The sequence below is a fragment of the Pan troglodytes genome, chromosome X (assembly GCF_028858775.2).
Source record: "Pan troglodytes isolate AG18354 chromosome X, NHGRI_mPanTro3-v2.0_pri, whole genome shotgun sequence".
In the NCBI taxonomy this organism is placed as follows: Eukaryota; Metazoa; Chordata; class Mammalia; order Primates; family Hominidae; genus Pan; species Pan troglodytes.
Genome location: NC_072421.2, coordinates 100,035,681 through 100,061,202, shown reverse-complemented (window position 1 = coordinate 100,061,202; position 25,522 = coordinate 100,035,681). Strand labels below are relative to the sequence as shown.

The following is a 25,522-nucleotide window of genomic DNA, read 5'->3' as shown; positions in this document are numbered from 1 at the left end:
CCCTGGGATAAGTCCAGCAAGGGGGGGAAGCAAAGCAATGCACTGTGGCTGACCACTGTCTACCTGGTGCTAGAGTGGTGGCTGCCCTCCCAAGGCAAAGACCTTGGCAGCAGAGAAAGCAGTTAAGAAGGAAGTTTTTTTTTTGGAGTCGCAAAGTCTCTAGAAGTGTGGGAAGACCCTCTCTGCATGCAGTCCCACGTAAAGACCTCAAATTCCAAGGCTAGAGAGGAGGTACAGAGCCTTGGTGACTGGAATCTATGTATTTCCAATTTCCTCATGCCAACTCGAAGCTTAAAGACTGGTTTGGAAGATTTTGTTTCAATTTCCCAGCTGCAAAATCTTCCATCGGCCTGGACTTCTGGGCCTTTAGGGCTAGCTGATCGGCCACCTTACATGCCCGCCCCGAAGTCAGAATGGTCTCCTGAGTCAGATCCTGGGTGGAAACAGATTACAACTGAAACAATTTGGGGGTTTAGGGGCTGTTTCTTCCCTTTCAGATGCCTGTCCTGTGTCACCATGCCCCTACGCAGAGTGCCGGCACAGGCATAATCTGGACCAGAGAGATTATTATACTGGCAATGTGAGCTACAGTCACACAATCTGTAACTAAGTTGCCCCATTTAGTCTTCAAAAGAAGCCCTTGAGATTGGTTGCACTATATCCCAGTTTTTACAGCTGAGGAACTAGGCACAGTGAAAGTTGTATAAGATCATATAGCTAGTGAGTGTCTGAGCCCAGAATCAAACAGAGGCAGTCTGTTACCAGAGCCTCTACTCCTAAGCACCCCACTGCCACCAGGCAGGTGGTAAGGTTTGGGACACACATAAGGTTCCAATGACGTTGGGAGTGCCAAGAGTTGTCTGGGTTCCAGAGCCACACATCTTGTGGAAAACACCATTTTCTCTGACACCTAACAGCAACATCCACCCTAGTACTGACAGGGCAGCAGGGAGCTCTGTGAAAGGTGGATTAGCTTGCTGGGGCTGCCATAATAAAGTATACAAACTGGGTGGCTTAAACAACAAGCATGTATTTTCTCACAGTTGTGGAGGCTAGACATCTGAAATCAAGGTGTCAGCAACGTTGGTTCCTTCTGAGAGCTGAGAGGGAAGGATCCGTTCCAGGCCTCTCTTCTTGGCTTACAGATGGCTGTGTTCTCCCTATGTCTGTTCACATTATTTTCACTTTGTGCATGTCTTGTACAAATTTCCTCCCTTTTATAAGGACACCAGTATGACCTCCTCTTAATTAATTACCACTGCAGCAACTCTATTTCCAAATAAAGTAACATTCTGAGGTACTGAAGGTTAGATCTTCAACATACGAATTGTTGCAAGGGACATAATCCAAACTGTAAACAGACAGCATCCTCACTTCACGGGCTCTGTCATTACTTCTCTTCCTTCTCACTGTGGACAGTGTATGTAAGGACGTGCTCCCTCTTCAGAGGCCAGTGGCGTCCATAAACAAACTGGAGCAGAACCTCGAGGAAAGAAAATCTATTGCCCAGGAGAGCATAGGTGCCCCCAAAGAAGAAAATTGGGAGGATGTCACATAAAGTATTAAACCGAAGGTTTGGTAAATAGGACCTCCATGTCGACAAAGGAGGAAGGCTGGGCAAAATGCAGACCTTGCCTGACCTAGGAGAACCTGTCACTGAAGTGTTGGGCAAGCCCCTTCCTTCCTTCCTCTGTGCTTTAATGTCACCAATTGTTATGTACTGAATTGTGGTCCCCCAAAAATCACACGTTGAAAGCTTAACCCCCAGTGCCTCACGATGTGATTGTACTTGAAGGTAGGACCTTTAACAAGGTAGTTCTGTTAAAACGAGGCCACTCGTGTGTGCTTTCATCCAATCTAATGGGTGTCCTTGTACAAAGAGACAGTTAGGACATACAGTATTAGAGATACAGAGATACTAGAGATACAGAGATACTAGGGATGCACTCACACAGAGGGACTACCTTGTGAAGAGGCAGCAAAACGGCAGCCATCTGCAAATGAGGGTGGGAGGCCTCAGAAGAAACCAAACCTACCAATACTTTGATCTTGGACTTCTGGTTTCTGGAACTGTGAAGTAATTAGTTTCTGTTGCTTAAGCCACCTAGTCTGTGCTATTTTGTTACGGTACCCCTAGCAAATTAATACACCGTTGAATACAGAGGAATTAGACTGAGTGATAGCTAAGACTTCATGTACACACCAAGCAATTGCTAAGTACCAACAAGGTACTGGCAGAGTGCTGTTGAGGAGTCCAGCCTGCAGATCTCCTGCTCAACAATGACAGTCTCCTCGGGGGCAAGCAGTGTCCTGGGATTCCCTGACTACTGGTTTCCCTCAGGGCATGCCTATATCACCTCCCTCCTCAACCCCTAGAAAGTGCGCCCTCTCACCGTTATATCACCAGCTTTCCTTCATGCAGTTTAGGGTGCTAAGAACACCCAGACACCACTTCTCCCCGCTTTATTTTATTTTGGTGTGGGTGAGGAACAGTGATCTAGGTTTGAGGTTCCTGCTCTTGGATATGGCCATTGAAGGGGTGAAGGGTTTACATCCAACTACTGGCTTTCTTTAGCATGGGGGTTACAGGAGGGTGGGGTCTCAAGGAGTGCTGCGTGGAGGGGAATTCTGAGATCATTAAGGGAATGATGCCATTAAAGCCTCATGAGCAGACAACTAGGACGAATGGAATCCGTATTTGCAAAGATCAGCAGCAATTATGCACTAGGGCTGGGGGCAGGTGCTATAAGCAGGGACTCCAAGGGTAAGGATATCAGTTCAGAGGCAAGTTCTGGGACAAACTCTTAGGAGTGCAGAGTAATAACAGGAGCCAGAGGTATTCTGAGGGAAGGCACACAAGTTAGTTGGAGATGAGGGATGGAAAAGGGCCTGAAGGCTACTCTCCTCGGGAGTTTCTGCAGCTGCTTCTGGGCTCATTCCCCACAGAGGCTCCTTGTGAGAAGCACCCCTTGTTGGAGGTGTTTAGGAACTTGATGCCTTTGTACATGATGGGCAGGAAGAGAAGCAACATATGGGGAATAATGCCTCCTCTCAGAGCTAAGTCCTCATGAATTCCATAATCCAGGCCTCCCTGCCACCGTATCCCTAAGCAGAGTGCTCCAGGGCCCGGGGAAATGAGCAGAGCAGCTGTAGCTGGACCCTCCTGGCTGTGGCTGCCGTTTGCTGCCCTCCATCCTAATCAGCCCTTACTTACACCTCACACTCCTCACCATACCACAGATAATCTATCCGCAGCTTGGTACAGGCATCAGCAGTGGGCGCTGTCCCTCACAGATTTTTTTGACCAGCGTGGAGCCCAGATACTGTGGAAACAAGGAGTGACGAGGCTTAAGAAACTCTGCATCACCACCCCTGGGTGGCTAGCCAATTCAGGACCAGGCCTCTGGCAGTGTTCTCTATCCAAAAGATCACCAGGAGCACACCTGGAGCCAGGTGTCAAAACGCGGGCTTTTGACTCATTGCAGTGAGGGAGAAGGTGAACCAGGGAGACCCACGGGGGATCTCCCAATAAGAGGGTGTTAGGGATGACTTATTTTAGGATTTGGGCCTGTGTTTATTGACTTTTGTGGCGGATTTAAGGAAGTCAAGGTTTGCTCTGGATTGGATTGCTCTTAGGAAGTGGGGATAAATCTAGAAAAACGAGTAGAAATGACAGGGTGCAACTTGAGAGACTGGGCATGGCCAGCCGCACTCGCTCTTGCTCATCCCCTCTTCTGGAGGCTTTAGCTGCCACGTTGTGAGGATATTCAAGCAGCTTTTGGTGCGGCCTACGTGGCAAGGAACATAGGTCACATATTTCGAAGTCAGAGCAAGTCTGAACAGTGTTTGTTAGTTGTTTGTTTCAATTCCTTAAATATTCAGCCAGATCTTTGCCTGAAAGGTTTAATCATAACTCTATCAGCTAAAGAGGTCTGTAGAGCAACAATCGTCTTCAATTTTTCACAATTAAATGGCACCTGCATCTTCAGGCAGAAGAGCCAGTGGCTCACTTTCCAGAATTCAAGGTAGAGCGTTTGGAAATGTTAACAGCTTTAACAAACCTCATCATCTAAAGTGCCAGGCCCTAGTCTAAAGTGCCAGCACTAGTCTAATTTCCCAGCCCACTCTTCTCTCCTGAGCCCCAAAGTCTTATTTACAGCTCTGTGTGGCACAAGGTGAGTGGTAGTACCCACCACCCCATGCAGGCTGTGATCTGTGAAATGTATGACAACTAGGGCCCTCCAACACATATCTGGACCACCATGAATACACCTCCACTTTCACCGAGCATGAACTCCCGTGTCTCTCATGTCTGCCTCTCCATCTGTGACTTTGTGTGTCTGCAGGGGAGGCACAAACTAAGTGTCTTCGTACAGTGACAGGAGTTTTAGTTTCAGTGAGTGCAGAGCAGGGTCAGTTTGCACGCAAGGAGATAAAGCTGCGGCCATTACTGACGACAAACTCCACTGGGGCCCTAAGTATAGAGTAAACTGCAAATTCAGAAAAGTCACCAGGGAAGAGGTTTGTGAGGCTAGAGGCTCTGGTATAAAGGAATACACAAGTATGGAGCCGTGTCTGCATGTCTGAGGATCAGCCTCTGTATGGGGCCTTCCACACAGAATTTCTCATCAGCACACTGGGAAAAATTTTAACCCCTAACCCTTAGCAGCAGGGTCAATGGGGGGCAGGGATATTGACCAAAAGGAGAAATTCAAAAGGGGCCCCATATTATGCTGGGCCCTCATCAGCTCCCTGGGGCTCTCTCTACACCAAGGGCTTAAACATTTTAAATTTCATGCAAATAGTATGAGCATCTTAAATTTTAATGGATTCTGCCAAGTGAAACTTAAATTTTGACATGAAAACCCACAGTACATGAGAAGAGCCTGTTTCCTGACACCCTTCCCATCGGAAAAAAAAAAAAATAGGCTATTCGATGTCCCAGCCTTCGCACTTGTGAAAATTTATCTTTTCATTTAGTACATTATCTCAAGTTTTGCATTACAACTTCTGTAGTTCCTGTAACTGGGAACATTTTCATGGCATTTTATTTGGCATATTTGTTGCTCTTCATGATAATTCCAGGTTGACATCATTTTCTTATTCCTCTATAAAGTTATTTCTGTATCAAGGATGTTAATGTCTCATCTGAGATATATTTGCCAAGATGTCTTCCCAATTATTTCAGATGTCTTTTTTTTTGCAAGTAATTTATTTTTTAATTTTAATAGATTTTTATGATTGAAGAAGTAATATGGTTCAGTGTTTAAAAAGTTAATGAAGAATACCTGGAGGTCTTAGAACTTCAGCCTCTGGATTGATCAGTGTTAAAGAGCAGCCCCAGCAGGCAAGTTATTAATCAGCTCTAACTTTTCCCCTCCTTGTAGGTAGGACAGTGGTAATACCTATTGTGAAAGGTTTCACGAGGATTGAAGGAGATCACATAACAAGTTTTATCCACAAAGAAGCAGATAGGTGACTTTATATATGTCCCTTGGCTCTTCCACAAGCCCAAACTTGGGCTTGTCCCTGCACACTACAGCTTCTCAGGAACCAGCCACATGGTGATTATTGCTGAGTAGGGTATTGATCATGACTTTTCTTTTCTTATGTATCATTCATTTATTTCCAGACTACAGAAAATATTTCACTATCTCAATAAAAATCACATTTCTGCTGTCTTTGCTGTGACCCCAACCCTGTAATAGCCACTAGCCCCCTCAGCCAAGTGTGTAAGGGAGGGGAGGGATAAACTAAGTGTCTTAGTGCAGTGATAGGATATTTAGTTTCAGCGAGTGCAGAGGAGGGTCACTATGATAGTCATGTGTGTCACAGTAAAGAAGAGAATTGCTGAGTAAGGAGATTTCATCATGATTGCATTTTACGTTCGTTCAGCATTTGTGAGAAAAACCATTTAATAAGTATTGTTTTACTTTTCCAAATATTTTTCACTGAAGAAAACTTAGAAATTGGAGGTCACTAACCACTGATGTCAAGAAAGCTATATGGGGTGTGGTGTATGCATATATATATATGTATATACACACACACATATATATGCACGGTGGGACATAAATACTCTGTGTGTGCGTTATCTTTTCATATCCAGAAATATATTTACACAACATTTTTGTGATGAAAGTCATAACCCAGAATCTATCACAAAATTACAAAAAATGTATGTCGGTTACTCTGGATGATTTCAAAATTAATACATTTGTTCTAAAAATAAATGAAACAGAAAAATATGTCCTTATTAAATAGATTTTCTTGTATCTTCCTTTCACCCCGTTAGTTAAATAAGCAGGTGTTCATTGGCCTGAGTCTGTTTTCCTACTTTGAGTTCCTAGGTAACAAACTGAAACCTAACTTAGTTTGTAAACAAATTGAAAACCGAACTAGGAGTATAACGAACAACAGAATCTTAGCCAAACACAGGAGGCTGAGCTTCAGCCCATCACAGGCTGCCAACTGATTAGACCATGTCCAAATAAATCAGAAGCCTAGCTGTAACCAATCAAGTTATTTGTGTACTTTGCTTCTATGTTCTGTCTGTAAATACTGCTCGAGTTCCGGAGCAGAAGTCACTGAATCACTTCTGGTACCGACTGATCCCTGATGTATCAATTGTTCTTTGCTCAAATAAACTTTGTTATACGTAATTTGCCTGAAGCTTTTCTTTTAACAATCGTTTTGCACAACAAGATGTCTGCTCTTGGTAATTTAGGTTTTATTTTCTAAATATATTTCCATGTGTATGATATTGTAAAGCTAGTTTTATAGGAGCATATATACTCTTCAAAGTCTGGTTCACTATATATACACACACTAGTCTTTAATTTGCCTTTATATTTATATATCTCATTGCTTTTTTTACTTTTATCTTTACCTTTGGTCGTGATGTATACTTCTCTGAGTTATTTCACTGTAGAGTTTGAACAGTACTGTTTTAGGTAATCAGATGTATTTATATACCAAGCATTTGCTTAAAAACATGCTCCAAATATTTTCTCAGTAATTCACATTTTTATATGTGACTTCCTGTGGGGGGAGGGGTGCGGTGTAGATGGATGTCTTTTTAAACTTTGCCTTAATTTATCTAAATAAATTTGTAATATAACTAAAAGCTTTTCCAGGGTCACAGGTCTAGTTTTAAGTACCCCTGGTGTCTACGTCATGCCCACAAGGTACACAAACATCCCCCTCACTTGATGGCGAAGATGATGGTGGAGATGAAATCCTGCCCCTTAGTTCTAGAGGCTTGGATATAGGGACACATGGACTGGTGGTGTGTGGAGTTCAGGCAGAAGCACAGGAAAATGACCTCCAGGGAGGGAAGGAAATTAACATTTACAGAATTACTTTAAGCCAGAGGCACTATACATGGTATCATTTTTAAGCCAAACACGCATTCAATTATCCCCATTATTCACAAATGTAGAATTAGGTCTAAAGCTTTTTTCCATTGTGTTCTGAAGCCTTCAAGTCTTTGAAGGCTGGCATCTCCAGTGGTTGAGTATCTGATGCCACACAACAGCTCAGCTTTATGTTTTCTACCATGAGTTGCATAATTTTTATATTTAAAAAGTCAACGAATAAATTACAACATTTTTTGCACCGCCAGAAGAAAAAAAACTAAAAGTGTGAAAAGCTGTGAGTAAATATTTGTGAACAGTATTACAGACTTTGATCCTAATATGCTTGACCACAAAGGACTTTTGCTAATCAGTAGAGAATGGGGCAAGAGATGTCAACAGATACTTTGCCTAAAAAGCAAAATGATTTTCCAGTAAACCTCTGGACACGTGCTAAACTGTCCCTGAACCAAACTGAGGGTCGGGCTGCTTATTCTTGAGGCCCAATAACGAGATGCCGACGAACTGGGAGAGAAGGGAATTTTTGTTTCTGTAACTGGTTACAGGGAGAAGGCCTGGAAATTATCGCCAGACCAACTCAGAATTACAAAGTTTTCCAGAGCTTATATACCTTACAAGCGATATGTCTACGTGTAAGTGTGCATTCATCGAAAGACGTAAGTGATTAGCTTCTCCTAATCTATAACTAAGATGTGAGTCCTGAAGACCTTCCTCTGGAGCCTCAGTACATTTACTTAATCTAAATGGGTCCCTGTGCTAGGGTGATTACCCTTATCTTGTCTCTTGATAAGCCACGGAGGTTTGGGGAGTTCCCTGAGTCCCCAATAAAGCTTGTTTGTGGAGACCTGGGGAGTTTCTTCAGACCCCCAGTGAAACTCGTTTAATCCGGAACGGTTCCTGTTAAGAATTCCTTCATTATCTTGTCCTGCTTTAGGCCCAGGAAAGGCCTAGGCAAAACTCTTGGTGGGCTTTTGTTACATTCCAGCTTTTGGATAAGGGCACTGGCTCTTTCAGTTTTTAATATTTATTTATTTATTATTGTACTTTAAGTTTCAGGGTACATGTGCACAACGTGCAGGTTTGTTACATATGTATACATGTGCCATGATGGTGTGCTGCACCCGTTAACTCGTCATTTAGCATTAGGTATATCGCCTAATGCTATCCCTCCCCTCTCCCCCCATCCCACAACAGTCCCCGGTGTGTGATGTTCCCCTTCCTGTGTCCACGTGTTCTCATTGTTCAATTCCCACCTATGAGCGAGAACATGCGGTGTTTGGTTTTTCGTCCTTGCGCTAGTTTGCTGAGAATGATGGTTTCCAGCTTCATCCATGTCCCTACAAAGGACATGAACTCATCCTTTTTTATGGATGCATAGCATTCCATGGTGTATATGTGTCACATTTTCTTAATCCAGTCTATCATTGTTGGACGTTTGGGTTGGTTCCAAGTCTTTGCTATTGTGAATAGTGCCGCAATAAACATACGTGTGCATGTGTCTTTATAGCAGCATGATTTATAATCTTTTGGGTATATACCCAGTAATGGGATGGCCGGGTCAAATAGTATTTCTAGTTCTAGATCCCTGAGGAATCGCCACACTGACTTCCACAATGGTTGAACTAGTTTACAGTCCCACCAACAGTGTAAAAGTGTTCCTATTTCTCCACATCCTCTCCAGCACCTGTTGTTTCCTGACTTTTGAATGATCGCCATTCTAACTGGTGTGAGATGGTATCTCATTGTGGTTTTGATTTGCGTTTCTCTGATGGCCAGTGATGATGAGCATTTTTTCATGTGTTTTTTGGCTGCATAAATGTCTTCTTTTGAGAAGTGTCTGTTCATATCCTTCGCCCACTTTTTCATGGGGCTGTTTGTTTTTTTTCTTGTAAATTTGTTTGAGTTCATTGTAGATTCTGGATATTAGCCCTTTGTCCGATGAGTAGGCTGCAAAAATTTTCTCCCATTCTGTAGGTTGCCTGTTCACTCTCACGGTGGTTTCTTTTGCTGTGCAGAAGCTCTTTAGTTTGATTAGATCCCATTTGTCAATTTTGGATTTTGTTGCCATTGCTTCTGGTGTTTTAGACATGGGTGTTTTGACTTGCCCATGCCTATGTCCTGAATGGTATTGCCTAGGTTTTCTTCTAGGCTTTTTATGGTTTTAGGTCTGACATGTAAGTCTTTAATCCATCTTGAATTAATTTTTGTATAAGGTGTAAGGAAGGGATCCAGTTTCAGCTTTCAACATATGGCTAGCCAGTTTTCCCAGCACCATTTCCAAAATAGGGAATCCTTTCCCCATTTCTTGTTTTTGCCAGGTTTGTCAAAGATCAGATAGTTGCAGATATGTGGCATTATATCTGAGGGCTCTGTTGTGTTCCGTTGGTCTATATCTCTGTTTTGGTACCAGTATCATGCTGTTTTGGTTACTGTAGCCTTGTAGTATAGTTTGAAGTCAGTTAGAGTGATGCCTCCAGCTTTGTTCTTTTGGCTTAGGACTGACGTGGCAATGCGGGCTCTTTTTTGGTTCCATATGAACTTTAAAGTAGTTTTTTCCAGTTCTGTGAAGAAAGTCATTGGTAGCTTGATGGGGATGGCATTGAATCTATAAATTACCTTGGGCAGTATGGCCATTTTCACGATATAGATTCTTCCTACCCATGAGCATGGAATGTTCTTCCATTTGTTTGTATCCTCTTTTATTTCATTGAGCAGTGGTTTGTAGTTCTCCTTGTAGCGGTCCTTCTCATCCCTTGTAAGTTGGATTCCCAGGTATTTTATTCTCTTTGAAGCAATTGTGAGTGGGAGTTCACTCATGATTTGGCTCTCTGTTTGTCTGTTGTTGGTGTATAAGAATGCTTGTGATATTTGCACATTGATTTTGTATCCTGAGACTTTGCTGAAGTTGCTTCTCAGTTTAAGGAGATTTTGGGCTGAGACAGTGGGGTTTTCTAGATATACAATCATGTCATCTGCAAACAGGGACAATTTGACTTCCTCTTTTCCTAATTGAATAGCCTTTATTCCCTTCTCCTGCCTGATTGCCCTGGCCACAACTTCCAACACTATGTTGAATAGGAGTGGTGAGAGAGGGCATCCCTGTCTTGTGCCAGTTTTCAAAGAGGATGCTTCCAGTTTTTGTCCATTCAGTATGATATTGGCTCTGGGTTTGTCATAGATAGCTCTTATTATTTTGAGATACATCCCATCAATACCTAATTTATGGAGAGTTTTTAGCTTGAAGAGTTGTTGAATTTTGTCAAAGGCCTTTTCTGCATCTATTGAGATAATCATGTGGTTTTTGTCTTTGGTTCTGTTTATATGCTGGATTACGTTTATTGATTTGCGTGTGTTGAACCAGCCTTGCATCCCAGGGATGAAGCCCACTTGATCATGGTGGATAAGCTTTTTGATGTGTTGCTGGATTCGGTTTGCCAGTATTTTATTGAGGATTTTTGCATCAATGTTCATCAAGGATATTGGTCTAAAATTCTCTTTTTTGGTTGTGTCTCTGCCAGGTTTTGGTATCAGGATGATGCTGGCCTCATAAAATGAGTTAGGGAGGGTTCCCTCTTTTTCTATTAGTTGGAATAGTTTCAGAAGGAATGGTACCAGTTCCTCCTTGTACCTCTGGTAGAATTCGGCTGTGAATCCATCTGGTCCTGGACTCTTTTTGTTTGGTAAGCTATTGATTATTGCCACAATTTCAGAGCCTGTTATTGGTCTATTCAGAGAGTCAACTTCTTCCCGGTTTAGTCTTGGGAGGGTGTATGTGTCGAGGAATTTATCCATTTCTTCTAGATTTACTAGTTTATTTGTGTAGAGGTGTTTATAGTATTCTCTGATGGTAGTTTGTATTTCTGTGGGATAGGTGGTGATATCCCCTTTGTCATTTTTTATTGCGTCTATTTGATTCTTCTCTCTTTTCTTCTTTATTAGTCTTGCTAGCGGTCTATCAATTTTGTTGATCCTTTCAAAAAAACAGCTCCTGGATTCATTGATTTTTTGAAGGGTTTTTTGTGTCTCTATTTCCTTCTGTTCTGCTCTGATCTTAGTTATTTCTTGCCTTCTGCTAGCTTTTGAATGTGTTTGCTCTTGCTTTTCTAGTTCTTTTAATTGTGATGTTAGGGTGTCAATTTTGGATCTTTCCTGCTTTCTCTTGTGGGCACTTAGTGCTATAAATTCGCCTCTACACACTGCTTTGAATGTGTCCCAGAGATTCTGGTATGTTGTGTCTTTGTTCTCATTGGTTTCAAAGAACATCTCTATTTCTGCCTTCATTTCGTTATGTACCCAGTAGTCATTCAGGAGCAGGTTGTTCAGTTTCCACGTAGTTGAGCGGTTTTGAGTGAGTTTCTTAATCCTGAGGTCTAGTTTGATTGCACTGTGGTCTGAGAGACAGTTTGTTACAATTTCCGTTCTTTTGCATTTGCTGAGGAGCGCTTTACTTCCAACTGTGTGGTCAGTTTTGGAATAGGTGTGGTGTGGTGCTGAGAAGAATGTATATTCTGTTGATTTGGGGTGGAGAGTTCTGTAGATGTCTCTTAGGTCCACTTGGTGCAGAGCTGAATTCAGTTGCTGGGTATCCTTGTGAACTTTCTGTCTTGTTGATCTGTCTAATATTGACAGTGGGGTGTTAAAGTCTCCCATTATTATTGTGTGGGAGTCTAAGTCTCTTTGTAGGTCACTCAGGACTTGCTTTATGAATCTGGGTGCTCCTGTATTGGGTGCATATATATTTAGGATAGTTAGTTCTTCTTGTTGAATTGATCCCTTTACCATTATGTAATGGCCTTGTCTCTTTTGATCTTTGTTGGTTTAAAGTCTGTTTTATCAGAGACTAGGATTGCAACCCCTGCCTTTTTTTGTTTTCCATTGGCTTGGTAGATCTTCCTCCATCCTTTTATTTTGAGCCTATGTGTGTCTCTGCACGTGAGATGGGTTTCCTGAATACAGCACACTGATGGGTCTTGACTCTTTATCCAATTTGCCAGTCTGTGCCTTTTAGTTGGAGCATTTAGCCCATTTACATTTAAGGTTAGTATTGTTGTGTGTGAATGTGATCCTGTCATTATGATGTTAGCTGGGTATTTTGCTCGTCAGTTGATGCAGTTTCTTCCTAGCCTGGATGGTCTTTACAATTTGGCATGGTTTTTGCAGTGGCTGGTACCGGTTGTTCCTTTCCATGTTTAGTGCTTCCTTCGGGAGCTCTTTTAGGGCAGGCCTGGTGGTGACAAAATCTCTCAGCATTTGGTTGTCTGTAAAGTATTGTATTTCTCCTTCACTTATGAAGCTTAGTTTGGCTGGATATGACATTCTGGGTTGAAAATTCTTTTCTTTAAGAATGTTGAATATTGGCTCCCACTCTCTTCTGGCTTGTAGAGTTTCTGCCGGGAGATCCGCTGTTAGTCTGATGGGCTTCCCTTTGTGGGTAACCCGACCTTTCTCTCTGGCTGCCCTTAACATTTTTTCCTTCATTTCAACGTTGGTGAATCTGACAATTAATGTGTCTTGGTGTTGCTCTTCTCTAGGAATATCTTTGTGGCATTCTCTGTATTTCCTGAATTTGAATGTTGGTCTGCCTTGCTAGATCGGGGAAGTTCTCCTGGATAAGTCCTGCAGAGTGTTTTCCAACTTGTTTCCATTCTCCCCATCACTTTCAGGTGCACCAATCAGATGTAGATTTGGTCTTTTCACATAGTCCCAAGTTTCTTGGAGGCTTTGTTCGTTTCTTTTTTTTCTTTTTTCTCTAAACTTCTCTTCACGCTTCATATGATTCATTTCATCTTCCATTGCTGATACCCTTTCTTCCAGTTGATTGCATCGGTTACTGAGCCTTGTGCATTCGTTACGTAGTTCTCGTGCCGTGGTTTTCAGCTCCATCAGGTCCTTTAAGGACTTCTCTGCATTGATTATTCTAGTTATCCATTCGTCTAATTTTTTTTCAAAGTTTTTAACTTCTTTGCCAGTGGTTTGAACTTCCTCCTGCAGCTCGGAGTAGTTTGATCGTCTGAAGCCTTCCTCTCTCAACTCATCAAAGTCATTCTCCGTCCAGCTTTGTTCTGTTGCTGGTGAGGAGCTGCGTTCCTTTGGAGGAGGAGAGGCACTCTGATTTTTCGAGTTTCCAGTTTTTCTGCTCTGTTTTTTCCCCATCTTTGTGGTTTTATCTACCTTTGGTCTTTGATGATGGTGACGTACAGATGGGTTTTTGGTGTGGATGTCCTTTCTGTTTGTTAGTTTTCCTTCTAACAGCCAGGACCCTCAGCTGCAGGTGTGTTGGAGTCTACTGGAGGTCCACTCCAAACCCTGTTTGCCTGGGTATCAGCAGCAGTGGCTGCAGAACAGCAGATATTGGTGAACTGCAGATGCTGCTGCCTGATCGTTCCTCTGGAAGTTTTGTGTCAGAAGAGTACCTGGCCGTGTGAGGTGTCAGTCCGCCCCGACTGGGGGGTGCCTCCCAGTTAGGCTACTCGGGGGTCAGGGACCCACTTGAGGAGGCAGTCTGCCTGTTCTCAGATCTCCAGCTGCGTGCTGGGAGAACCACTACTCTCTTCAAAGCTGTCAGACGGGGACATTTAAGACTGCAGAAGTTATTGCTGTCTTTTGTTTGTCTGTGCCCTGCCCCCAGAGGTGGAGCCTACAGAGGCAGGCAGGCCTCCTGGAGCTGTGGTGGGCTCCCCCCAAGTCGAGCTTCCTGGCCGTTTTGTTTACCTACTCAAGCCTGAGCAATGGCGGGCACCCCTCCCCCAGCCTCGCTGCTGCCTTGCAGTTTGATCTCAGACTGCTGTGCTAGCAATGAGTGAGGCTCCGTGGGCATAGGACCCTCCGAGCCATGTGCGGGATATAATCTCCTGGTGTGCTGTTTGTGAAGCCTGTTGGAAAAGTGCAGTATTAGGGTGGGAGTGACCCTATTTTCCAGGTGCCCTCTGTCACCCCTTTCTTTGACTAGGAAAGGGAATTCCCTGACCCCTTGCACTTCCCGGGTGAGGCGATGCTTCTCCCTGCTTTGGCTCATGCACGGTGCACTGCGCCCACTGTCCTGCACCCACTGTCCGACACTCCCCTGTGAGATGAACCCGGTACCTCAGTTGGAAATGCAGAAATCACCCGTCTTCTGCGTCGCTCATGCTGGGAGGTGTAGACTGGAGCTGTTCCTATTCGGCCATCTTGGCTCCACCCAGGTTTTAATATTTAACTTCACCACTGAGTCAGAACTGAAACAGTTGGTATGGAGGCCTGTGTTAGTGAGACTTTGGCTTGCCACAAAACCACCCTAATTGAAGAAATGAAAATCTGATGTCCAAGTAAGTAATGAAGCCAATTTGAATAAAGTTATTTATGTGATTGCAAATTTTAAAAAGAACCTACGAACGAATACTTAAAAAAATATTTAAGGTAGTGCTGTGCTTTGAATATGTCCTTCAAAGTTCATGTGTTGGATACTTAATTGCTGTTGTAACAATGTTGAGAGTTAGGACCTTTCAGAACAGATTAGGTCATGAGGGCTCTGCCCTCATGAATGGATTAATGCTGTTATTGTGAGACTGTGTTAGTTATCATGGCAGTGGGCTCCTGATAAAAGGCTAAGTCCAAACCCCATTTTCTCTTTGTCTCACACACTCTATCACCATGTGACACCTTCAATGTCCCCTGCCAGATACTGGTGCCATGCTCTTGAGACTTCCCAGCCGCCAGAACAGTGAGCCAAATAAAATTGTCTTCTTTATAAATTGCCTAGCCTGTGCATTCTGTTATAGCAGTAGAAAACAGACTATGGCAGGTAGGTAGACATATTACCCAAAGAGAAACACATCTGAAAAATATACACCAATCTTTTTACATTGAATATGTATGCATCACAGTGATGGGATCATATAGATGGAAGATGTAGAATGATTTCATCTTCTAAATATACATTTATAATGTTTAGTATTTTTTAATTAGGAAAATTTCTTGAGAGAAACACTTGAAAATATGTAACAGCAAATTAACAAGAAAACACATAAATATTTTTATTTTAAGAAGTGTTCATGCTATGCTGTTTTTTTTTTAAAAGAAAGATTATAATAACTCTTGACTTGAGAGTTACCCCTATCTGTGTAGGTGTGTGATTTGTATATTACAGTTCCATCATTTAGAATGTTCAAACTCTCAATGTGCAGACTTATCTTCTGCTCTCTCAGGGGTTGGATGTCCTCTCTCAGGGCATAGAGACACAATAAGGGATTGCTGTTAAGGGATGGACAATTATAGAAATTTCTGGTTGATGCACTGCATATCAGTCCCTTTTATCACTCCCTTCCCCTTGCAAACTGATCTGTCCTGAGACTTTTGGGGTTATAAGTCTGACTCTGACAAACAAATAGCATCTTTGTACATTCAATACTTTAAAAGGAAAAGGTGTGATTCTTTTTTTCTATGCTCATTCCAGTGGCCACTAAATTATCTTTCCTATTTCCTTTATACTTTCCATGTCTGTCTCTAATATGCCCTCTCTGAGATGGACTGAACTTTTTTTTCTGTCATTCAGTTATTTTCAGATATTTTTTATAACTTTGTCCTTCCTTAAGAATATGTGATGCGCAAGAGTTTATTAAAACTATGTGTGGTGAAATCATGCCCATCCAATGGAGCTCAGTTCTAATGCTGGCAATTTCATGTAGCATCTGAATGAACCCTGACAAGCTTCTACAACTCATTAAGTCTCAGCAACCTAAGACAGGCCAAGAAGCTGGTAATTCTGCCTGCCAGAATCCCGTTATGAGGAACACATGGAGGAAGAAAATGTAATGTAATGCAGCAAGCACAGAGCATGGCATGCAGCAGGCCCTCAGAGTTCCCCCATGTCCGTAGCTACAAGTACCTGGGTTCCGGGTCTCCCGACTATAGTTAGCTTGCTCTGCAGGGGTGACTCAATTGGAAACAGCTTCCCGGGTGTTGGTGGCAAACTCAGGGGGCACTAAGAGCGGGAAGTAGAGTCTCTTCTGGCTCCCAGGGCTCTCCTCACTATGCCCTTCGGGAAAGGACTTATTTTGAAAACTCCACCTTGCTCATGTGAGCCTGACAAAATGGTCTGAGGCCTACTCTTGCCTCGTTTGACAGATCCCCTCAATTTTCTCTGAACCCCAGCTCCAGATCTCACAGATTCTCCTCACAAACACCATGTGAAGACAGTGGTGACAGGTCACTACCCACATGCCACACCATGGGTGAACTGGTCAGTGCCAATCCTTGGCCTCAGGATCTCACAGGGCGTGAAGGGTTCTGGGCCCCCTCTCCCACTCCAACCCACAGGACACCCAGCAGACTCACTTTCAGTTAGAGCTGGTAGGTGGCAAGGGCCCCCAGGCTGAGTGTTTTCCATTGTCCTGAGGATGAGGGCAAAGTGAACCCTGAGATACCTGTCTTAGTCCATTTTGTGCTGTTATAAGAGAACACTCAACACTGGGTGTGTTAGTCTGTTCTCACACTGCTGTAAAAATACTGCCTGAGACTCGGTAATTTATAAACAGAAAAGGTTCAATTGACTCACAGTTCCACATGGCTGGGGAGGGCTCAGGAAACTTACAATCATGGGAGAAGGCGAAGGGGAAGCAAGGCTTGTCTTACATGATGGCAGGCAAGAGAGAGAGCGAGGAAGCGCCACACTTTAAAACCATCAGCTCTCGCGGGAACTCCATCTCTATCGTGAGAACAGCACGGGGAAAAACGCCCCCATGATCCAGTCACCTCCCACCAGGTCCCTCCCTCCACACGTGAGGATTACAATTCAACATGAGACTTGGGTGGGGACACAGAGCCAAACTGTATCACTGGGTGGTTTATAAAGAACAGCAATTTGTATCTTACAGTTCTGGAGGCTGGGAAGTGCAAGGTGGGGGGGGCTTGCATCTGATGAGAGCCTTCTTGCTGTGTCATCCAATGGCAGAAGGTGGAAGGGCTAGAGTGCACAAGAGAGAGAAAGCAAGAGATCAAACTCATAGACTCAATCCCTTTTATAATTGGTATTAATCCATTCCTCAAGGTGCAACCCTCATATGACCTAAACACCTCCCATTAGGAGGGAGGGTTGCACTGGGGATTAAGTTTCCAACACATGCTTTTTTGGGGACACATTCAAACCAACCATTGCATCCTGCCCCTGGCCCCCCAAATTCATGTCCTTCTCACATGCAAAATACATTAATTCCATCCCAGTAGCCCCAAAGTCTTAACTCACTCCAGCACCCAAAGTCCAGAGTCTCATCTAAATTAGAGATGGGTGAGACTCAAGGCAGGATCCAGACTGAGGAAAATTTCCTCTAGCTCTGAGTCTGTGAAATCAAAACAAGTTGTCTATTCCCAAAATACAGTGGCGGGACAGGCGTAGGATAGACATTCTCATTCCAAGAGGGAGAGACAGGCAACAGAAAAGGCATAACTGATCCTAAGAAAGTCCAAAACCCATCAGAGCAAACAACATTAAATTCTGAGGCTTGAGAATAATGTTCAAGTTCTGCCTTCTGAGGCAGGGATTGGGCCCCCAGATTCTCAGGCAGCCATGCCTCTATGGCTTTGCTAGGCTCAGTCCACCCAGCAGCTCTCACAGGTTGGAGTCTTGTTCCTCCAGCTCTCCCAGGGTATCATTAAATGCCAGTAGCTCTGAAATTCTGGAATCTTAGTAGCAGTCCAGCTCCCACACCTCTACTAGACATTACCCGAATTGGGACTCTCTGCAACTGACTTGTTCCCACAGCCCCATCAGGTACTGGCCTGATGGGGACTCTCTCTGGCAGCTCTGCCCCTGTGGCAGGTCTCTACATGGGTCCTCAGGCTGTCTGCAACATTCTGCGAAATCTAGGTGGAGGCCGTCACAGACCCATAGCTCGTGAATGCTGTGCACCTGCAGAATCAGCACCATTTGGATGCCGCCAAGGTCCACCGCTTGAGCCTTCCAGACCGGCAGCCTGCTCAGCACCCGGCCCCCCTTGAACTATGGCTGGGACAGCCGAGGAGTGCTGCACGAAGGTGCGGGCAGCAGACACTTAAAAGCATCACGGGGCAGCAGATGTTGAGGTCCCGTGGGCGTCTCTCTGGAAACTTTGCCTTCGCATTGTGCACTGGGCATGTGACTGGAGGAGCAGCCTGGAAAACTCTGAAATGCCGTCAGGGCCTTTCTCCAGTGGTCTTTGTCTTACTGAATAGCACCTGTTTCCCTTCTAGCCATGGTAATCTCATTAGCAAAGGGGTCACTTGGCCATGTCTGTAGTTTGCACTCCTAAACACGCTTTTTCATTCTTTACATGGCTAGGGTGAAATTTTTCAACATATTTACCTTCTTCCTATCTTTTAATTGACAAATTCCATCTTTAAAGCATTTCTCTCTTCTCTCATTTTTGTCTAAGTGGCCGAACAAAGTCACGCAGTACCTTGAATGTTTTGCTGTTTAGTTATTTTTACTGCCAGATATCCTAGTTCATTACCCTGAAGTTCTTTTAATTTTTTTCATTTTTCCATTTTTGTGGGTACATAGTAGGTGTATATATTTATGGGGTATATGAGATATGTTGGAACAGGCATGTGGTGTGTACTAATCACATCACATCCCCTCAAGCATTTGTCATGTGTGTTACAAACAATCTGTATCCTCTTAGGTACTTTAAAATGTACAATTCAACTATTACTGACTTTAGGCAACATGCTGTGATATCCCACCTTATTCATTCTTTCTGTATTTTTTTTGCATCCATTAACCATCCCCACCTACCCCCTGCCTCCACACTACCCTTCCCAGCCTCTGGTAGCCATCCTTCTACTCTCTATGTCCATGAGATCAATCGTTTTGATTCTCAGGTCCTACAAATCAGTGAGAACATGCGATGTTTGTCTATCTGTGCCTGGCTTATTTCACTCAACATAAAGATCTCCAATTCTATCCACGTTGTTGCAGATGACTGGATCTCATTCTTTTTATGACTGAATAGTACTCCATTGGGTATATGTAGCACATTTTCTTTATCCACTCATCTGTTGATGGACACTTAGGTTGCTTCCACATGTTGCTATTGTAAACAGTGCTGCAACAAACAGGAGTGCAGATATCTCTTCCATATACTGATTTCCTTTCTTTTGGGTATATACTCGGCAGTTGGATTGGTGGATCATGTGGTAGCTCAAATTTTAGTTTTCTGAGGAACCTGCAGAGTGTTCTCCATAATCGTTGTACTAATTTCATTCCCACCAACAGTGTACGAGGGTTCCCTTTTCTCCACACCCTCATCAGCATTTGTTATTGCCTGTCTTTTGGATATAAGCCATTTTAACTGGGGTGAGAAGATATCTCATTGCGGCTCTAAAGATCAGTGATATTGAGCACCTCTTCATCTGCCTGTTTGCCATTTGTACGTCTTCTTTTGAGAAATGTGTATTCAAATCTTTTGCCCATTCTCTAACCGGATTATTAGATTTTCTCCAATAGAGTTGTTTGAGCTCCTTGTATATTATACTGGTTATTAATCCCTTCTCAGATGGGTAGTTTGCAAATATTTTTTTCCCATTTTGTGGGTTGTGTCTTCACTTTAGTGGTTGTTTCCTTTGCTATGCAGAAGCTTTTTAACTAGTCGTGCATGATCCCATTTGTCCATTTTTGCTTTGGATGCCAGTGCTTCTCGGGTATTACTCGAGAAATTTTTGCCCAGAACAGTATGCTGGAGCGTTTCCCCGGTGTTTTCTTGTAGAAGTTTCATAGGCTGACATCTCAGATTTACGTCTTTAATCCATTCTGATTTGATTTTTATGTAAGATGAGAGATAAGGGTCAAGTTTCATTCTTCTCCATAGGGATACCCAGTTTTCCCAGCACCAGCGCCATTTATTGAAGAGACTGTCCTTTTTCCAGTGTATGTTCTTGGCACCTTTGTGAAAAATGAGTTCACTGTAGGTGTGTGGATTTGTTCCTGGGTTGCCTATTCTGTCCCATTGGTCTATGGGTCTGTTTTAATGTCAGTACCTTGCTGATTTGGTTACTATAGCTCTGTAGTATAATTTGAAGTCAGGTAATGTGATTCCTCCAGTGTTGTTCGTTTTTGCTCAGGATAGCTTTGGCTATTCTGGGCCTTTTGTGGTACTATATGCATTTTAGGATTGCTTTTCCTATTTCTGTAAAGAATGTCACTGGTGTTTTTGTAGGGATTGCATCAAATCTGTGGATTGCTTTGGGTATGATGGACATTTAAACAATATTGATTCTTCCAACGCATGAACATGGAATAACTTTCCATTATTGTGTCCTCTTCGATTTATTTCATGAATGTCTTACAGTTTTCATTGTGGAGATCTTTCACTTCTTTGGTCAATTCCGAGGTATTTAATTTTATTTGTGTCTACTGTAAGTGAGATTAATTTTGATTTCTTTTTCAGGGTGTTCACTATTGGCATATATAAATGCTAGTGATTTTTGTAGGTTGATTTTGTATCCTGCAACTTTACTAAATTGGTTGATCAGTTCTAATAGTTTTCTGGTGGAGTCTTAAGGTTTTTCTAAATATCAGATCATATCATCAGCAAACAAAGGTAATTTGGCTTCTTCCTTTCCAGTGTGGATGCTCTTTACTTCTTTCTCTTACCTGATTGCTTGAGCAAAGACTTCCCGTACTATGTTGAATAACAGTGGTGAATGTGGGCATCCTTGTCATGTTCCAGATCTTAGAGGAAAGGCTTTCACTTTTTCCCCATTCAGTATGATACTAGCTGTCAGTCTGTTGTATATGACTTTTATTATGTTGAGGTATGTTCCTTCCATACCCAGTTTGTTGAGGAATTTTATCAGGAAGGAATGTTGGATTTTTATCAAATGCTTTTTCAGCATCAGTTGAAATAATCATATGGTTTTTATCTTTCATTCTGTTGATGTGATGTGTCACATTGATTGAGTTGCATATGTTGAACCATCCTCGCATCCCAGGGATAAATCCCACTTGGTCATGATGAACGATCTTTCTGATGTATTGTTGAGTTGGGTTTGCTAGTATTTAGTTGAGGATTTTTGCATCGATATTCATCAGAGATATTGGCCTGTATTAAGAAGTCACTGTAAGAAGATGCCTGAGAGTGGATACTTGGTCAGTGTAATGATTTTAATATGCGCCTTTTCTATTCTTCAGAAAATAGTCTCCTTTCTTATTTACTTTAGAATGTCATGACCCCCAACCTATGGAATTAATTAAACAAGAAACATTTCCAATACACTATTTCACATTCAGAAGGTTTCACAGTCTTTCAGTGTCAAACCTTGTGAGCAAAGCCAGGGCAACAGGCTCTAAGCTGACAAAAAAGTTTACCAGTATCTTCCATAGAGATGGCCTTTTCATTCATATAGATTCCATCGGCAAGTCAGTCCAGACCTTTCAGACTCTGACTTGTAAAAAAGTCTTGTGTAAGGAAAACTTACCAGTTTGCAACTAGTGTTTGGTCACTGCTGAGAGAAACAAATATTAAAAAATAAACAAATATGTCTCAGAGAGTTAAATAGGCATACTTGGAAACACGAAAGCTTAGAAAATGAATTTAATATGGCAGATTTTATTGAGAATGCATCATGAGTCATAGGAGTTCAGAAATCAGGAAGTTCAGGAAGAAGAAAAAGATCACAAAGGCAAGTTTATGATTACATCTACTAATCGAGGAACTGCTTGCTCTGCAACCAGTAGATGATCACGAGATGGTCAGATCTTGGTAGGCCCACAAGAGATGTCAAAATAAAATTCTCAAAAATAAACATCCTAGAGACCTCCAGTTCTGGCCAAGCTGGAGTTTGCCCTTTCCTCCCAGATGGTCCCTCTACATCAGAACACCCTGAATATAACAGCAAACCAGCAAAGAAAGCTCTGAAACGTGGAAAGGGGAAAGCAGACCGACTCGTGCTCTCAGGACTCGAGCAAGAACACAGGCAGCGCATTCCCTTGGTTTTTCTATTTCCACCCAATATCCCAGACAGGGCACCGCAGAAGCCCCCAGTCCAGAACCACCAACAATGGCAGACACAAAGCTCCAAGAAAAGCCTATTTCCTCTGCCAAAAGACCAGAAAAAACGTGATCTAAAAACTGAAAAACCTTTGTGACAAATTCCCCTCCCCTACACTAGACAAACAACAATGGAAAAACCTTATCTCCCCCAACCCCCAAGGTTTCAGGGAACAAGAAGGAAACTTGTCTTCTATCCTGCCTCTCTGAGGCAGATGGTGATGATCCAATTCACCTGTCAGGGTAGTGTCAGTGGTGTCCAGCAGCAAGATGAGCCTTCACCTTCACCTGACATCAATAACACTGAACAAGGCAGTCCAAGTTGGGACTAGTAAGCATTCCATTTATCCCCATCTCTGGTGTCAGTGATGCCCAGTGGAAAGTTGAACCTTTACACTCACCCAAACTCAATGAAGTGGTGTGAGGCGGGGCTAATCGACACTCTGCTTTCCTGCTCAGGCATTCTGTGCAAGCTAGGCCCTATGGAGAGCTGTGCCTCCTCGTCCACCCATCATCAAGATGGAATCAGGTGGTGGGAGGCAGGGTTTGTTGGCAGTCTCCTTTCCCCCTCCTTCCCCTGATGTTCTCAGAGACCAGTGGGGACCTAGGCTTCTGCCCCACCACACTGCAGCAACAAAACTTTGAGTCAGCCATCCAGTTCCCCTTTCCCTAAAGCCTAGCAAAGAACTGTGCCTATACTCCCCGACCCCACCTCTGAGGTAACAAAGTGTGGTGAATTGGTGCCCCCTTTTTTATTGGAAATGTTCTCAGGGGGGCTAGGGTAGAAGTTCAGCTCCCACCCCCAGCCATCTGTGAAGAGGCAAGGTGAACCAGCAATCTAGTTTGCTAGGATGGTATCAGAACAGGAATCTGCACATATCACCTTATGATATGATGGGACCACCATCATATATGTGGTCTATCATTGAACAAAAAGTCATTATGTGGTGCATGACTGAATATGGACTATCTTAATGAAATGTCATCACAGCCTTATGAGGTTAAATTTATTACTATTCCCAGTTTAAAGATGGATAATAAAAGCTTGGAAGAGTTTACCTGGCCAAGGTTATTTAGCTACAAAGTGGTAATGCCACGGATTCAGTCCTAAGATACCTGATGCCCATTACCCCATCTACTGAAAGATGACACTGTACTGCAAAAATTAAAACAGACATAGCTGATCTGCTTCTTTACCTGTAATTAGAGTAAAAGAAAACAACAAAACAAAACAAAAACAACACAGTGACATGCTAACTGTCATGAAGAAAAGTACCACATGTCTGATAAGGTGATCAGAGATGTACACTAAGTAAGGAAGGTAGCTATAGGGATATCTAAGGCCAGGCTGTTACAGAAAAACACTCAACGGTATGGGAGTATGCTTGCTGAGCTAGTGTTAGAGCAACAAAAAGGAGGCTAGTGTGGCTGGAGAAAAATCCATTTATTCATTCAAAGTATCCACTGAAGCAGGCATTGTTATAGGCACTTAGGGTACATTAATGAGCAATAGACAAAGATATTTGCCCTTCTGGAATTTGTATTTTTCCACCATGGGAGACAGACAATAAAAAACAAAAACAGCATATGAGTAAAATATATTGTATTCCAGAAGATGACTGTGGGGGGAAAAATCAAATAGGGAAGAAGTGGAATCAGGAGTGTGGGCTGAGGGTTGGACATTCAAACAAATATTGGCTGCTTTGCAATTGATAGTATTATTAGATGGGTGGAAGTCTTCTCCTTTGTGCCGCCTTTGCCAGGCATCAGTGTAAATGCTCTATTGGCTTCACTGCAGAGGACAACACATTTTTCCTATCTTTGGTCAGGACTCAGTTCCTTCTCTAATATATCAGAGAACCAGAGACACTAATATCTGACAGCCTTTTGCCATCAAGTGGCCATGCGTTTTTTAAGTAAGCATCCCCTGCCACACGTCCACTAAATTTGAGCTTTTAACTGTCTGTGTTGAGACGTGGCCTGGTAGAAACCCTCGCTGGGGCCAGGCGCAGTGGCTCACGCCTGTAATCCCAGCACTTTGTGAGGCCGAGTCGGGCGGATTACGAGGTCAAGAGAGGGAGACCATCCTGGCTAACATGGTAAAACCCCGTCTCCACTGAAAATAGAAAAACCAGCCGGGCGTGGTGGCAGGTGCCTGTAATGCCAGCTACTCGGGAGGCTGAGATAGGAGAATCGCTTGAACCCGGGAGGCAGAGGTTGCATGAGATGGGATCCCGCCAGTGCACTCCAGCCTGGGCAACAGAGCGAGACGCCATCTCAAAAAAAAAAAAAAAAAAAAAAAAAAAAAGAAAAGAAAAGAAAAGAAAAAAAAAGAAAGAAAGAAAGCAAAGAAACCCTGGCTGGCCAGTGCCCAGGCCATACACAATGGCATTGTGCCTCACTTTTCACCTAAGACGAAATCAGCGGGTGGGGCAGGCTTATAATCAGAACACCCCTCCCTTTCCACCTCACACACTCCCACCCACCTGTCCCACAACCCTTCCTGCCCCTCCCGCTCTCCCACCCTTGGTTTCTCGAAACCCCTTCTCCTTCCCTGCCCCCCGTCCCCCCAGCCCCAGGGGGGGAGGGGCAGGAATCTGGCTCCACCTCCCAGTATGGAGATGATTGGTCAAAGGAGGTCACCTGACCAAGCTGAGCCAATTGAAGTCCTCTTCCCACTGCTCTGAGAAGGAACCGTTAAGACGCTGGGCCCCACCCACAAGACTGCGTCTTGTTTGTGGCAAGATTCTGAGGGGAAGTGTAGCTCCCAGGTTGGTTCCAAGTCTTCTTCCAATTAGGTAAATTACAAAAATATCTTTTCCATAAATTTCCTTTCTTTTCCTTTTTGCCTTTTTTTTTTTTTTTTTTTTTTTTTTGAGACGGAGTTTGGCTCTTGTTGCCCAGGCTGGGGCGTAATGTCGCGATCTCGGCTCACCACAACCCCCACCTCCCGGGTTCAAGCGATTCTCCTGCCTCACTCCCAAGTACCTGGGATTACAGGCATGCGCCATCATGCCAGGCTAATTTTTGTATTTTTAGTAGAGAGGGGGTTTCTCCATATTGGTTAGGCTGGTCTCCAGCTCCCGACCTCAGGGGATCCACCGCCTCGGCCTTCCAAAGTGCTGAGATTACAGGCGTGAGCGTCCG

The 25,522-nt window shown here is 43.4% G+C and overlaps 1 protein-coding gene across 4 annotated transcripts in view; it reads left to right on the top strand.

Moving 5' to 3' along the window:
• LOC129138885 (nuclear RNA export factor 2) overlaps positions 1-25,522 on the top strand; it is a 112,416-nt gene that overhangs the window by 7,328 nt on the left and 79,566 nt on the right. The window contains exon 1 of one of the 4 annotated variants that reach the window (XM_063804553.1): positions 25,030-25,146. The exons of 2 other annotated variants lie outside the window; for them this stretch is intronic. The gene's annotated coding sequence lies outside the window, so the exon portion shown is untranslated. Of the gene's footprint in view, positions 1-25,029; positions 25,174-25,522 lie in introns of those variants that run through there. One more of the 4 variants, XM_054677136.2, reaches the window with a different exon arrangement.